Source organism: Canis lupus, chromosome 31 (assembly GCF_011100685.1).
Source record: "Canis lupus familiaris isolate Mischka breed German Shepherd chromosome 31, alternate assembly UU_Cfam_GSD_1.0, whole genome shotgun sequence".
Taxonomy (NCBI): domain Eukaryota; kingdom Metazoa; phylum Chordata; class Mammalia; order Carnivora; family Canidae; genus Canis; species Canis lupus.
In genome coordinates, this window is record NC_049252.1 from 33,370,378 (window position 1) to 33,386,811 (window position 16,434).

At 44.7% G+C, this 16,434-nt stretch overlaps 2 long non-coding RNA genes across 15 annotated transcripts in view; one reads left to right on the top strand and one right to left on the bottom strand.

The window, feature by feature from the left end:
- Window positions 1-14,281, top strand: part of LOC102152343 — a 63,876-nt gene extending 49,595 nt beyond the window's left edge. For 10 of the 14 annotated variants that reach the window (XR_005382394.1, XR_005382383.1, XR_005382380.1 and 7 more), the window contains 2 exons: window positions 7,307-7,556; window positions 7,776-10,296. This is a non-coding gene — a long non-coding RNA (uncharacterized LOC102152343). Of the gene's footprint in view, window positions 1-7,306; window positions 7,557-7,775; window positions 10,358-13,799 lie in introns of those variants that run through there. The other 4 variants (XR_005382392.1, XR_005382393.1, XR_005382382.1 and 1 more) reach the window with 4 other exon arrangements.
- On the bottom strand, window positions 1,568-6,587 carry LOC119867066. The gene is made up of 2 exons (XR_005382396.1): window positions 5,472-6,587; window positions 1,568-3,804 (listed from the first exon to the last, which is right to left on the bottom strand). It is a non-coding gene; the product is annotated as an uncharacterized LOC119867066 (long non-coding RNA).
- Window positions 14,282-16,434: the final 2,153 nt, after the last annotated feature.

Genomic DNA, 16,434 nt, shown 5'->3' on the forward strand with positions numbered 1-16,434 from the left:
AAAGATACTGCAGCATGCCATGCAATGGGAGGCACATCTGTAACCCAAAGCTGGTCCTGCCAGTGATGATCTATTCTAAGCAAAGATCTAAATGAAGATCCTTTTGCTCAGTCACCAGCTTCTCTTTGCTTGCTGGTTGGTGTAAAAAGCATCTCAAAATCCTTACCTTCCTGGACTTAACAGTGAAGGAAGACCCAAGACAACAGCATGCCTGGAAGGAGCCAGTTCAGCTGGAGCCTGTCAGCCCAGCGCCCCCAAGGGTCCTCCTCTGCCCTGAGAGGTCACCCAAAGTGTCCCCACCCCACCCAGAGAGGAGATGCCAGTCCTGCAGGGGAGCAGAGGGCAGTCTTATTGATAAGTACCTAGAAAACTAAGGCAACACCCACATCCCAGTTATTAAATCTGGGAAAAGAAAATGTCACCACAGCGCATCATGCAGCTCACCTCTTACATTTATATAGTTATAATAATGTTAGAAGTGAACATTAATCTCACTGACATTTTTGCTTAACTACTCTGGAAGAATGGAGGAATGGAGAATGGAGGGAGGGGAGTAAACTCAACTCTCCTCTTCCTTAATAGAAAATCAATAATATCCAGATTGAAAGCTCAAGAAGAAGCGCCAGGAGCCCAGGACTTATAAATATGGACAGAAGAACAGCCAAGAACAGCTAAGGGAAGCTGGAAGGCAAAGAACGAGCACTTTTCATTATAAGCCCCGAAATACCATTTAACTTTATGCATATGTATTATGTTGAGAAAAAAAAAAACAGCAATTAAAGTAGAAAACTGATAAAGGACATAAGAGGCCTTCAGAGTGAATAAACTCAATACTTGATGGGTGTTGTGTGGGAGATTTCCATGGATGGGTGAGAGCCCAGAGAGACATAAAACTTGGTCCTGTAGCACTGCCACTTGCTCCTGGCCAGGGCTGTCTCATTTGCCCAGTGTCTGACCAAAGCTCCATGGGGAGAAACTGGCACCAAATACATTTGTCTTCATGATTTTAGGAGCACGCTCATTTGTTTATTTAGGTCATGTCACAATACCAAAAAACTAAGCAAAACCCCAACAGCCCCATGTGCCTGTTTGGTACTGTACAAACCTCTTCCCCAAGTCCACGGGCAAATTCTTTTCATCCTTCGCCTTTCAGAAGCCTTGAAGCTTAAAGTGTAAATTAGTTTAAGAAGAAAAACCTTCTGAACGATAAGGTGGCAGTGTATATAGCAAGAGACTAAGACACATACCTCGATCACACAATTCCACTTCCAAGAATGTACCCTAGTCTTTGGAAAACTGTGGAGAATGATTTGTAGCCATGATTTCCAACCCTACAGGCATGTGAGAATACGGACTTCTAGGCTTCACCATCAAGAGAGCCTGATGTAACTGGTCTGTGATGGGTCCTGGGCACCCATATCCTGCAGTCAAGATAGAGAACTCTGGGATCATAATACAACAGAAAACACTCTAAATACTCAATGGAAAGGACGGGTTAAATCCATCACACTAGAACCCCACAATGGAATCCCAAACAATCTTAAAATAATGTGGCAGAAGGAAGATATTTCATTAAACATATTTATTGAGATGGACAGATATTTATAATGTGTTATTAATAAAAAAAAACACCAGGTTATATAAACTTTGTAAATGTGATATGATCTACTTTTGGAAAAAGAGTATCTATAAAAGAATCGCCACTATTGTAGAATTAAATGCACCATTGTCAGTAGCCATAATGTCTGAGTGTGGAAAGATTTAAATATTTTTGTTTATGTGTGTGTTCTAATATTTCCACAATGAACAAAGTATTACAGATACCACCCTCTCAAGTTCCAAAATGCCCAGACATACCTCTTGTAAGCTTTAAACATTTTAATGCTGTTCATCTAGATTTCAGCTCACACCACCTCTGCTATAACCAATAAACCCACACACACATCCCCAGCCTTTTCCCGGGGCACTCCACTGCCTGCCAAGTCTCCAGGGTGGAAAAACAGCCCCTGGGTTTCAGCTTTCCTTTGCAGGTAACAAAGTTCGGCTGCCTGAAATCCAAACTATTCTGGTAACTTTGTTGTACTCACTGACCTTCTAAATTCAAAAAAAAAAAAATTTTTTTTTCAAAAAGAAACCCATAAAATTTAATTTAATTAACTAATTAATTCACTAATTAATTCCAACTCTGAGGCTCGAGAAGGGAGCACCTAGATTTGGGACTGTGAGAAAGACAATGCGGAAATCCCAAACACACCCCCGATCCCTCCCATTTCCAGCCCCACTGCATCATTCACCATCACTGGTGGAAGATGCTGGAGCACTGGGGACACAGGGGTAGGTAGGAAGAACTGGTCCTAATAGACATTGGGAACATACACGCAGTTTCTTAAGAAGCTTGCAACAGGAGAAAGGGGCTGAGTTTCAGACCACTGAGAGGGATCAGAGCCTTGTGTTCTTAGCAAAGATGGCAGGCTTCCATTGCCTCTATCCTTCGCTGTAACCACCTGATGCCCACTCTCTGCCCGAAGCCCCTTCTTGGTTCCTTACATCAGAGCTGTCCACCAAAAAGAACCAAGCTGCGGTGTTTCAAAGAGTTATCTTCAGAAGCTTTTGAAACTTAAGATAAAAGCCATCCAGGAATTACAACCAAACCCCAAATATGAGGCTTTGGGTTCATATTTGAGAAGAAGGCTTTCACACGTGGCCCAGTTTAAACAGCCTACTCCCCAGGTCCTGCCTTTTTGCCACCCTAGTAGCAATCAGGCGGGACACCGGAGCAAGCAGGAAATCTAAAATTAGGTTTGACTACCTATAATGGAGGATTTATGGGATGGTTTAATTAGCAGTCTCAGGATGAAAACCCAAAGTGGAAGAAGGAGAAACATCTTTGTGGACATACCCAGTGGGCCTGCATGCACTCCGTGAACCTCACCTACAGCCAGGGAAGATGCAGGAAGGCAGAGGGACAGGGCAAGGACGCACTTCTTCCTTCTCCTAAGCTTGACACATGCCACATCCAATGGTGCAGTGGCCCTGGTCCCTTTACTTAAAAGGCAAACGGAGGTCTTGACACCACACAAAGAAACTAGGTGTTCTGAAGAACAGAAGAACCGGTTCGGTTGAATCCCCTCCTGAAATATTCTAAACCACAAGAACAATGCTCCAAAGGTCAAAAGAAGATTCTCCTGGACCACAACGTGTTGGTGAGTGTTGCCATTGCACCTGTGCTTTGCCATTTTCAGTACCTGGCAAGATCCTTCGAAAACTCCCAGAGTACCATTTTTGGGGAGCAATGTTAAAGACTAATTAAACTATGTGTTAACATAAATTCCATGTGTTCAGAGAGTTTTCAAGAAAATATGAGAAAAAAAACAAAGGGCTTGAGCCTGTGTGGGCAGGGGACGGAGACAGGATAACCAACTCTGTCCCCTGAAGTGGGGACCCACAGCTGAGTGCCCAGAGAAACCACTCACGGGTAGCGGTTTGGAAAGCAGGGGTCACTGGAGACTGGCATGACCACCCACAGTCCCCTTCTGTGCTCCCCTCGACAAAAGTTAGTGAGCCTGGACATCTCCCCTACAAGTGTTCCCAGCCAAGCTCTCTCCCCTCTCCGGGTGGCATCCCTGGACCCAGCAGGGAGTCGGAGATGCCAGCCTGAATCAGGGCCAAGCCAGAAAGAGAAATGAAAAAGCAGGGGCTGTGCTGTGGTTGGCTTCTTTTCCAGCGAAAAATATGGCTCCAGTTAGCAGGGCGGCTTTCTCTCTGCAAATCGACGTGACAATATTCCTATGAGTAGAAGAGTCCCTTGAAAAGAAACGTTGCATTTATTACAACACACAACAAAACCGGAGGACATCGTTGCTTTAAAAAAAAATCTTATTTTCTTAAAGGAGATTTCAACTTTCCATGGCAAAAACACTTTCCAAGGTCCCTCTTGAGAAGGCTGGTATTTAGATGTGGTTTCTTAGCATACTGGAGCCTTCCTGGACATGGAACAGCAGGTGCCTCGGCCTATAGAAATCCCTTATAAGGAGATCAGCACAGAACAGTCCTTTTCTTTTTTAAAAAATATTCTATTTATTTATTCATGACAGACACAGGGAGAGAGAGAGAGAGGCAGAGACACAGGCAGAGGGAGAAGCAGGCTCCATGCAGGGAGCCCGACGTGGGACTCGATCCCGGGTCTCCAGAATCACACCTCGGGCTGAAGGCAGCGCTAAACCACTGAGCCACCCAGGATGCCCAAACAGTCCTTTTCTACATGAGTAATTAGCAGGAGGGTAAAATTCAGTATGACTCGGGTCCTCCTCAGACTTCTTTGAATGTGGTCTAGAAAGAGAGAGTTTAACCTTAACTCTAAGGCTCTGGTCACACGGTTATCATAATACAGGATTATTACAATATATGTGTTATAATGTAATATACATACACATAACCCATGTAATATTATATGTAAGAGCTTACATCTATTAAAAGATTTGGAGAGGAAAAATGCCACATAGAAATCATATTGAATAAAATAGAGCCAAGTGGGAAGCCTGGGTGGCTCAGCGGTTGAGCATCCCTCTTCAGCTCAGGTTGTGACCCTGGGGTCCTGGGATCGAGTCCCACGTTGGGCTCCCCGCAGGGAGCCTGCTTCTCCCTCTGCCTGTGTCTCTGCCTCTCTTTCTGTGTGTCTCATGAATAAACAAATAAAATCTTTAAAAAATAAATAAAAATAAATAAAACAGAGCCAAGCAGTGAAATAAGCCTGAAATGACCTAGGAAAGGAAACAGTGTTTGATATTTACTCTGTCTGGATACAGACGTGGATGGACTTTGTGTCATCATTGACTCTGGTTCGTTAGGATCATCAGCGTTTTCTAAGTTCCTGGGCTGTTTTATGGTCAAAAGGCCCAATTATTAAGTTTGAAGAGAATTCCCCAGAAAGAGCCCAGCAAAGTAAGTGTCAGCTATTGTCGTAGAAGAGGAGATCTCATCTACAGTATAGATGAGCCTATACTATAAGCAAACATCATAGGTAAGTGTTCAGGCACACATTGTGCTATGTCATCTAACCCGACCTGATTACCAAAAAGAAAAAAAAAGAAAAAAGAAAAAAAAAGAATGAAACACCAGATACCAATGTGATCTTACTACGATGGCATCCACTGTGTGAGGAGTCACCTCATAAAGAGGTATTTTTAGTGATTTTTAAGGGCAAGTATTCAGAAAAGTCCAAATCTCTGCTCCATGTGACCATGACCTAGCACTTGGTCACCCTGCTGCTAATTATCCAAATTCTGACTGCAGGTCACCGCTGACTCAAGCTCATGTCTGTCTGTAAGGCATTAAAAAGAAGCCATGTGGGAAGAAGAAGAGGGGAAAGTTTAAGGAGAGGGAGCTCTCCTAACCAGCCAGCGCTTGCTTGGAGTTAAGCACCCCTTCCAAGGCAGGCAACAAAGACAAAAAGAATCCTGGAAAAAACGTACCTTTCACATTCCAAGGAGCGGGCACAGATGGCCCCGGGGGCGGGTGGAGGGAGCCACAGGGCTCTGCAGGGCAGCTGGGAGATGCTCGTGCATAACCACTTGGATCTCCTGCCTCAGATGCAAGCAAGCTGCCTTGTGATGTTCCAGAAGGAAGTGTACCAGCAGAAAATACCATAACACTTCCTCTGCCACGAGCTGGAGGTAAGCATTTAAGGGAGAGACTTCATCCGTGCGCCTTCCTCACTCCAGGAACGTCGTCTCCCAGTTGGCCCTTCTAGAAGATCATCGGGGACTGTGCAGCCCTCAGCGGAGAACAAGAGGGTTATTTGTGGGGCTGCTCCTGGGGAGGAGAGACTCAAATGCAGCGCTAGATTCTTCCCAAGCCGTGCTGGTTTCACAACACACATTTCTCTCCCTGCCTAAGAATCTGGCTTTTCCCTCGTGAACTTTTTTTCCTATTTTCGGGATGGTTGGGTCACTTCTAGTAACTGTGCTTGAGCGGAGCTGTCAGCCTCGGGCGTGGGCGGGCCCTTCCGACTCTGGTCTGCCTCACGGGACACTCACCCTCCGTCTCTGAGTCAGTTGCCTTTTCATGGAAATACTATTCAATGATCATTTTCATAAAAATTTGTGCTGGCGCGGTTTTGTTGCTCTTGACGCTGGCCCAAGTGTTTTTCTCTTCTGATTGATTTTTGGTCTAAACTCAGCATGTCTTTTTTGGTTGTTTATTTTTTAATATATTTCCATTTTTACTGGAGGGGAAACATTAGCGTCAATGTGATCCAGCTGCACCAGATCGGCCACACGACCCGCATTTATACATCCAAGAGGACGGGAAAAGGCTGTCCGCAGAAGCCGGAGGGCTGCTCCTGCCCGGACTCCGAAGGGAAGGCAGCCCTGCCAGTGGCTACCACACTAGGGGCCACTGGCCCCTGTCGACTTGTTTTTGCAGCGTGGGTGTTTCGGCAGCCCCTCCGATCTTGTACACCCAAGTCTGATCAGAATCCTCCCTCCGGGGCACCTGGGTGGCTCAGTGGTTGAGCATTGCCTCCAGCTCAGGGCGTGATCCCTGGGTCCTAGGGTCCTGTCCTGCATCGGGCTCCCCGCAGGGAGCCGGCTTCTCCCTCTGCCTGTGTCTCTGCCTCTCTCTGTGTCTCCAGTGAATAAATAAATAAAATCTTAAAAAAAAAAAAAAAAAAAAGAATTCTACCACCTTTTCGCATGTGGAAAGAACGTGTGGGTCCAGAGTTTGCAGGTTTAATGGAGCCCTCTGGGAAAGGGAGCCGTCAATTGCTTTTTGCTTTATCGCTATCCGTTCTCAGGCCACGCTCCCAGACAGATGCCCTCTCTTCTCCTAAGCCGAATCTTTTTCAAAGCTAAGCACGGGCACTGTGTACGTAAGCCATGTGTTCCCAAAGAGGCTAAAATCAGTTCTCGGAGGATGAGAAAAAGTCTTCACTCTTTTCTTGTATAAAGTACAGACTACACCTGAATGTAGATAGACATATAAATGTATAATGTGAAATTCCTAAACAGATAGGGTATCTGTGCTGTTAGATTAGTACATGGGAGAAGGAGGATTTGGGGGAAAATGGTTGAAAAGACTCCACCTGCAGTGGATTGGTCAGGAAAAATAGTTGAAAACACTAATTTAAGCCTAAGGGTAACTGCATCACAAAACGTTGTCTCTTCGCCACTTGTTAAGCACCGAAGCCTCAGTGATAAAGTAAATGCTGTCTGCACTTACTCGCATCTGTTTAGGATGTCCCCATCGTTATTCCCGTGAGAGCAATGCTACCCTGACAGGCTCTTTTTTTTTTTTTTTTTCCTGACAGGCTCTTCAACCAACGACTCACACACACACACATCACCCCTTGCTTTAGAAGCCAGTGGGTGTCGAGCAGAAGAAACAAAACCAGAGAGAAACAAAAAAATAAATAAAAAATAAAAAAGGACAGAAATAGGAGTGAACGATCTGAGACAAATGAAGCTGAGGAGTGTACTTATTCAAAAACATCAACCTATTTTTTTTTTAAGTGTCTACCAACCGAAGATTTCTCAGGACATCGTTTCATTCCATATTAAGTAAGTATCCAGGGAGCAATCTTTGCCTTGCCTGAGTCTGTTATGAATCTTGCTTATTCCAGAAGGGAAGCATGCATTTAACTTTCTCAAATACATGATATGCAATTCTTATTTCACTTGCTTGGAGCAAAGACTAAAAACTAGTGTTCAATCTTGTTCTCCGTGCCAGTGCAAACATAACGAATCCTGATCCTCATTTCCACTACTTCTTTAATCTAGGGTGGACCAGAATTTATTCTCCACCTCTCAGGACCCAGCTTGTATTTCCAACAGCACCAGCCGTGATGCTGCCGCACGTCTTCCTGACCTGAACTGGCCATGCTCTTGCCAGAGAAAGAAATGGAGTCGTTTTACCCATGATCTCTGAAGTTATGTACACCAGCATCACAGGCTATAGAAATAACATTGCGACGAACTCAAATGGTAATTTACGGAGCACGGACAGTGAGTGGAGCGTGTTTTCTGTCCTAAAAATCCCAGTCTAGGGCAGACTTATGAATAATTTTAAAAAATCAGGAAGTCTGTGAAAATCCCCCCACTGTCTTATAAAGACTGCAGGGTGCTCATCAAATCTCCTAAGACCTCTGGGTCCCTCCCCCTCTGAGGAGGTCCCTGGACCTGACTCCTAATGGCCAAAGCCAAGGAACGCAGGCACCTGCCTCCAGCAAATCCACTCCGATTCCCTCTCATTCCCAGACACAAATTTCCATGAAAACCAGACACAGGACAGAAAGCAGAGCAGGATATTCCAAAATCGCTTCAGATCTGCAGCCTGATTTCATTAGACTCGCCGGCTTGTTTCTTTTAGCCCTTGTGTGTGCCCACGGCAGGTGAAATTTCGCTGGCGCTGCCGTCTATCTACAACATCCATGCCGTCCATACACTTACGGAGACCAGGCTCTTGCAGGAGAGATAGGAGGACTGTGATGCCGAGGGGGACACGTGTCTGTCCAGAGGTCAACAGGAGGAGGGAGGCACTAGGCGATGCTCAGAATCCTTGACGAGGTGGCTCTACGGGGTGCCACTTGTCATGTCGCTGAACCCACCCCCACAGCCCTATAGCATATGAAAGTTGTTCAGCCTGAAGGGAAAAACTCCATAGTTGTCGTTATTAATCCAAGTCTAACTAAATACAGCCGCTTCCAAGAGCACATGTTGGCCATTTCACACCACAGACACCCAACCTGAGAAGCCTGTGGGGAACCCACTGGGGGTGGGGCCCTTCTCTCACCTTCTTCCTGCCGACAGCAGCACCCACCGGCTGACAATCCCACATTCGACACTTTGTCACCAAGGTCTTCCCGGATGAAGTGGCAAGGACCCAGCGCAGGAGCGACTGGACATCAACCCTGCCTTGGGAGCCACCCGGCCAGCCTAAAGCTCTGCTTGCCAGCGATGACACGGATTTTCCTCCAAGATCTTAAGCACATGTGGCTTACATCAATGTGGTCTCGTATCCACTCTCTGTTGAGACCACTTGCCTCGCACATTCTCATATTTACACATGTTCACTGAACGTAACCCCAAGTGAATTATTTAAGAAGCCTTAATGTGCTTCAGACTTCGCAAATATAATTTAGACCTTAAATTAAATTTGTACTCCCCTGGGAAACCGGTAGGTTGAACGCGGCCTACGGCATCCAGTGGACGGCAGTAGCCCCAGAAGGGAATTTCAGTTTACCTCCGGGAGGATCTCACCTGGTGGCCCACGCTCCGTGTTGAACGGAACGGGATTCGACTGCAAAATGGGATTTGTTGCCCACATCTGAAAGCAGCGGAGCCGACCGGAGCGCGAGATAAGTATTCTTGCTTTTTTGTTTGTCCCCCGATGGCCTTTACAACGGAGCATCCCAGCAACCAGAGATGTGCTACTAGTACAGACGAGAACACACAGCCCCGTTTGTCAGTTTTGAGGCTTGGGGGTTTTTAAATATAAATCCCAATATTCTCTTTCCCCTGTGTTCGGTTGCCAATAACTGAACAAATGAGGTGTTAAATTTGACACAGTGATTAGATTTGAGAAAAGCCACATGCATCCATTCCACTTAACGCAGTTTTGTTTTGTCTTCTGTTTCTTTACAGTAAGCATTGCCCACTGGGAAAAATACAGCAGAATAGGGACAGTGAAATTCCCTTATCATGCACTAGTGATAATGAAAGCAAACCATTTACAAGGAAGCACAGACTAGGAGTTTGCTGCTGCAGACCAGGCACTAGAACTGAAAACAAAGTTTCTTATTCAGGGAAATGCGAATGAGGAAGATCTACAGTGGGGGTCTTTTACTTTGCATAAAAATTAAATTAAATCTGAACTCTAAAGCACGCATAAGGTAAAGAGCTAAGTTATTCAAAGACTCATCACACACAGCACATTGATAATAACAAGTAGCATATGAACCACACGACTGACTTCATAAGACTTTGCCATGAGCTGGTGCGTTACTTAAGAGGGAGAGGCCTGTGTTAGAGGAACCTGCCATTACCAAATTGTGTGAATACGTGCTCTTGAAAGTTAATCCTGCAACAATCCATCTCACTGATGTTCTTTCCAGCACCTCAAGAATGCTATCCTTCAAAATGATAAAGTGCATTATTCTCAAGAAACTGTCCACCGGCAAAACAAGAAATTTGTCATCATGCTGGAATTATCTTTAAATAAGGGAATATTCAAGTAAGAATTTTTTTACTCATGAAGTTGTCAGAGCATGATTCCAATAAAAGCAGCACTACTCGTTCGTTACCAGGCATGCAAAGCCTCAGCCTGAAAGCAGAGATTTTATTTTGCTCTTTAAAAGCATGAAGTGAGTCAACAGGAAATTATATATACATTTTCCCTCCAATTTGAAAACTGCAAATTTAGTACTGAATATGTCATGCTAGCACTCAATGTTTTACTGCTATCATATCTGGTTCCACAGTGATATTCTGGGTGAGATCCAAAGGAGACACAAAGTCACAAAATTCTACTCCTGTGATCGAGTTTTATAATGGATTTCATGGTTACTGATTATATCAAATATGAATCCAAAGATTCGTATCCAAAGATTCTAAACCTGCACTAATAATACAGTAGCCACTACACACACGCGGCCACTGAGCCCTTGAAACACGGTCAGTCCAGACAGAGATGTGCTGTAAGTGCAAACCCCACACTGGATTTGGAAGATCTAATATAAAAAATAATAATATTAAATATCCCACCAATCTTTATATGCATTACACTTGAAACGATAATATTTTGGACATGTTGCGTTACATGAAACAGATTATTAAAATTAATTTAACTGGGTTTTTTTTTCTTTCTTTTTTTTAAAGATTTTATTTCTTTATTTGAGAGAGAGAGAGAGAGAGCACAAGCAGGAGGCAGGGGCAGAGGGAAAAGCAGAACTCAATCCCAGGACCCCGGGATCATGAGCTGAGTGGAAGGCAGACGCTCAACTGACTGAACCACCCAGGAGCCCCTCCTTTTCTTTCTTAATGGAAAATTTTAAATGAGCCATGAGACTTGCACTCTATTTTCTCTGCCCAGCACTGCCCAGCACTCCTGACTCCACCTCTGCATCACCCTGCTCCCTCCTTGTCACCTCTATAAGTGGGCCCTCTGCTCCATCCAACCAAGAGGATTCCGGACACCAGAGCCTCTTGCACAGATTCCAGGACTTGGTTCTGCAAGTCCTTACCTAACTCTGGCCTTAACACTCCCAAGCCTCACTCTGCTATTCTGGAAAATGGGAGGATTAAGGGACCCTCCTTGAAAGAGCCGTGGTGAGCGGGGCAACACATGCCCCAGGCCTGCCCCATCCCTGATGCAGTCACTGTCCCTCAATCAGCCAAAAACCACATTCTCCCTTTCCTATTGCAAGATCCTCTCCTCCCTACCTCTTAACTTCACACTTGGGATATTGAAGTTAAGTGTCTAGGTTGGTCCCTCCAAAACCTGAGAGGGTTGGGTAGCCCTTGTGCTACAGGACCCAGCTCCTGGGTAACACTTCCACGGCTCCAAGCACCAACAGTGCCTGACTCCCCTGTCCTCCTGCCCCCTGCCACCTGTCAGGTCAGCCCCCTGACCCAACACCAGGTATGGCATGGGGACATGGTACAGCCCCAATGCCTCATCCTTCGGGCAGCACTCTCTTCCCATGGTACAGTTTAGATCATTCTTTGATTATATGCTTTTTATATGATGGACTATTTTATTTATACTGTACCTTGCTCCAAAAAGAAAAAAAAAAAGATTTGAACTCATCTACAAGGATATATGCAATATAAAAAGGCTTTTAAAAACTCAAAAGTAGATGCAAAATAAATACTAAAGATGGAGCTAAAGAGAAACAAGAGTAAGAACACAGCGGGTAGCTAAGGCCGTGGGAGCCCAGCAGGCGGGCAGTGGGGGCCCTCCCTGTGCTGGAGCCAGGCCATCCAGCCAAAGGCTCCCACAAGTACTCCTGATGCTGAGACTAAAAAAGTTCTCCCACCAGTCTGTAGGAGATAATGGGCTGTGTGATGGGATAGCAAGCTTGCCCAGTGTGTTGCATGGGCGGTTGCTGCCGTGGCCCCCAAATAGCACTTGACGTAGACACTCCATAGGGGCCACTGCCTCGGCCAGCATACAGTGTTGGGGGGGGCGCCCTACCTCACCATAACACCCATCACACCGGCCTGGTCTGAGCAGCTGGCATTACTGAATGAGCCACTTTTGTTAGCATATGAAGTCACTCCCTCTCTAGATCCCATGGCTCCAGGCTTCACTCCCCTTCTAGATCCCATGGCATGTGCCTTCCCCACCCCACCCCACCCCCGCCTTATTCCCTTTCTAAATTTCAACTTCCTTAAGGTATAACCTGAGGCTTCCCCACAGAGCCCTGCACAGCATCTTGCACAGAATATAAGGCAATAACACAGGCTAAAAGGCAGCTTGCCATACTCTGATACACTCTGCACTTTCTAGTCTCTCTTCCTGTACTTGTCTCTCTGTGACCCAGAATGCCCTTCCTCTGCTGGAGTCCTGAACCTTCACAACCTGGATCAAATCTGACCACAGACCAGTCTCTGCCCTATCAGCATTCCCAGCATTCTTGGGCATGCCACTTGTCTTGCATTAATTTCCACCTGCAGATATTTATCCCAAGGACGCTGCTTTCAGAGTGAATGCTATTAGCTATTTGGAGTAGAAAGGGCTAGAGTTTGTTTACATGTTGTCAGTACGACTGGTTGAAAAAAGAATAATTCAGGCAGGTCACTAAATTGTGGGAGTCAGACAAGTGAATAGGTGAGCTCCACACTGGACTTTTCTGGCTTTCCCCCCATTAAAGTTGCAGCTGTCTTTCCAGACTCTAGACATATCCAGAGCCTTCACAGCCCCTAACCAACCCATGTTCCCCACACCTCTCTGTGGCCAGTGCTCTCAGGCAACAGGTGATCAAGAAATTTCAATTGAGGGACGCCTGTGTGGCTCAGTGGTTGAGCACCTGCCTTTGGCTCAGGGTGTGATCCCAGAGTCCTGGGATTGAGCCCCACATCGGGCTCCCTGCGAGAAGCTTGCTTCTCCCTCTAATAAATAAAATCTTAAAAAAAAAAGAAATTTTGATTGAGAAATGTGTTCCCAGGTTGCTTAAAATTAATAAAGGAAATATAACACGATTGAATGCTGAGCTTTTGCAAAGAAAAAGTTTATACTGAAGCCAACTGTAGTTATAAATATGTTATTAATAGGCACACAAATGTAACCCCTTCTCTGCCTCCTGGTAGCTTACCATGGGGTCTACATACTTATGGGAAGATTTTATTTTATTTTAATTATTTATTTGTTTATTTATTCATTTATTTGAGAGAGAGCTCGCAGGAGTGGGGGTGAGGGGCAGAGGGAGGAGAATCTCAAGCAGACTCCCCACTGAGCAAAAGCGGGACTCGGGGCTCCATCTCAATACCCCGAGATCATAACCTGAGCCGAAACCAAGAGTCAGACACCCAACTGACTGAACCACGGGGGCGCCCCGGGGATGATTTCATGGACGTACCTCTGGTTTTTGGTACGGAGTATTTGGGAGGAACTGTCCTTGTGGGACATTCTGTTTGACCACCTGTGTTTAGAAGCCTTCGGAAATTGCAAAAATAAATCCGAATTTATCATACCAACCATACGACGGTCAGCCACCTCCCAACTAACAGTCTCAGCCATGAAATCCTCCCATTTTTGATACTTTGAGCAACAATCAGTAATCTATTCCTCTGCCTCCACAACAGGGACTTTCGGCTGGGCTTCAGAACTTGCAACAAATATCGGTCATATGCTAACATAAGGTGCCTTCTCCAGACAAGACCCGGGATATTCCCCAGGACTTGATCTTTATTGTCATGACTTCTATTTTAGAACTCCGAAGAGAAGTGCATTTTCCTGCCAGGGTCAAACAGACTAGAAAGTACTTTTCGATACTGAAGAAGCAAATTTTCCTCCACTTTTGCTTATCCTGTCATCTTGCCGCTGAATCTTGCACTGCAAAAAGAGCAAGCCTTGCACAAGACGAGTTTAAATTCTGTGCAATTAGAAACCCAGATTTGTAAATCTGGCAGCAGGCTCACATCAGCTTTGTGAGGTTGGATATAATTTTAATGAGAACGCATTCGAAGGATGAGATCTTCTTATGAACGTTCCTGAGCAGGCTAGTCAGTTTGTTTTCTATGTGTTTTTATCTCACTTCCTAATAAAAGAAACTTCAGCTTTCTCATACATTTCACTTAAAAGTTTTATCTTGAGATTGTAAGTGTAAGTGGCTTGTGTTTCCAAACACTTTATTTTACTAGCACTTACTTTAGTTACTATTTATACCAGATCTGTGTAGGCCCAAGCGAGGATCCCAAAGTCTACCTTGTTCCCTCCTGGGGTCCAAAGCTTCACTTAACAGATGGGGCCGCAGTGGTCCCTTCCCCACCCCACCCCACCCCCATGATGGCTTCTTCTAATCCCTCTCCGATGCCTGAGATCCTCATTCATCCTGGCCTCAAGCAAATTTCCAGCCTCAGGGACGCACAGAGGAGGGAACAGCACTTTTCCCATTGCCAATTCCAACCAATTTATTCTGTTAAGGCAATGGGCCATGAACAGATAGGGTAAGACCTTGGGTTTCCCCTATTGTTCCAGAGGGTACTGAATCTGATGCCCATCTTAGTTCAGAACGACACTGGCGAATCCATCTCCACAAAGCAGTTTATGACTACATCCAAGGTGGTTACACAAACTGCCCTGCCTGGGACACAGAAGAATGTGCACAGTCCGATTCAGCCTTTCGTTGACTTTGCAACTTTCATGGACTTAGTAAGCCCCAAGAATCCATAACGCACACTTCCACTCCATCACAGAGAAAATGAATCTCCCCACCGGGATGGAGATTCATGTAACAGAAATATGGCAACAATGGTACATTGCCAAACAGGGCTTACCTCCTTTGCTCCTCTGCACCCAGAACGAGAAACAAGGACCCGTCTTCACTTTTAAATTAAGATTTGGGAGCCCTTGCCGAACCCTTAATTAAGTGAAAATTAGAGTTTCCTGCTATTAAAAGTAAAATGTGGCCATACATGAGCCTGTATTTCGTATTCATTGGAGAGATGCTTTTCTCCCCCTTCCAGAGGGAATAATTATTGGAATAATATTATTCCTAAAGGGAATATCATATGAGACACCAGTATGTATGAAAACCTCATTCCCACTAAAGCAATTCAAAATTATAGTGTATGTTTTAAAAAGAAGGAGCCACAGATCTAGTTTTTTAAAACCTTTAGACATGCTAGCAGTTTGTCCTAGATCATATCTCACGTCTAGTTCTCTAAGATTATAATCGAAGACTGATAGATTAATTCAAAGGGCTTATTATACACACTTTAAGGATATTTCAGTCTTGACACACATAGAAAAACGTCACATAATAAAACTTCTTTGCACACACTTCTGAGCATACACTGAGTCAAGGTAACTGAACCCCTTACTTTCATTGTCAAATTACTATTTCTCATACGCAATCAGGGTCTTCCAGATTATGACATGTCACTATAAAAATAGAAGAACTTAAAAGTTAGTTTAAATCTAAAACTCAGACCCAGTGCTCCATTCTTAGACGCACCCTTTAATTTCTTGGTGTTGTCTACATTTTACTTACACTTAAATTTAGCAAAGTAATTTTAGATCATCCGCCTTCACTACCTTCACTAGATTTGCAATGTTACAAACATGAAGCATTGAATCCTCTCTCCTTTAAATGCCAAAATGTTACAAATAAAAGGTAAAATTAAAAGCGGACAATTCCCCCGGCTCTTTTGAAAAACTGATTCTGAGGCTCCTCCAATGATTGGAAACCCCTGTTGTTTATCTACAGAACACCTCTGATCCAATAAATGTGACGTGTATATTGACAATGCAAAATGCACAACTAATTAATTGACTGCTAACAAGCTGCTAGAAGTGCAAAGAAGCACTGGGGAGATCATCCTGAGCCGCAACAATACAGAGGGATGCCTGGTCAACCTCATGCCTGAGCAATCACCAATTATCACCATGACTTACAAAGTCCCCCCAACACCCCAACTGGCGCTGCTATAGCCAAGTATCCAAACAGCCTGAAATTGTGCCCAAAATATTTGACTATTCCTATTGTGTCAGCTTGCTTTTCTTACAAATGTCATTCCAGAGTTTTTAAGACAGTTTCAAATTCAAGGTGTGGATCATAAACAATTGCTGTATTTTGAAGGACTATGTTCCCCCTGGGAAAGCCCAAGAAGCCTTATACGGAAAGGGGAAAGAAAACAGAAACCCCTTTGGTTTTCTCCTCATTGGAAAAGCTTGCCTGGAAAGCAAAAGGGTGATGAAGCCAGGAGGTGACCTTTG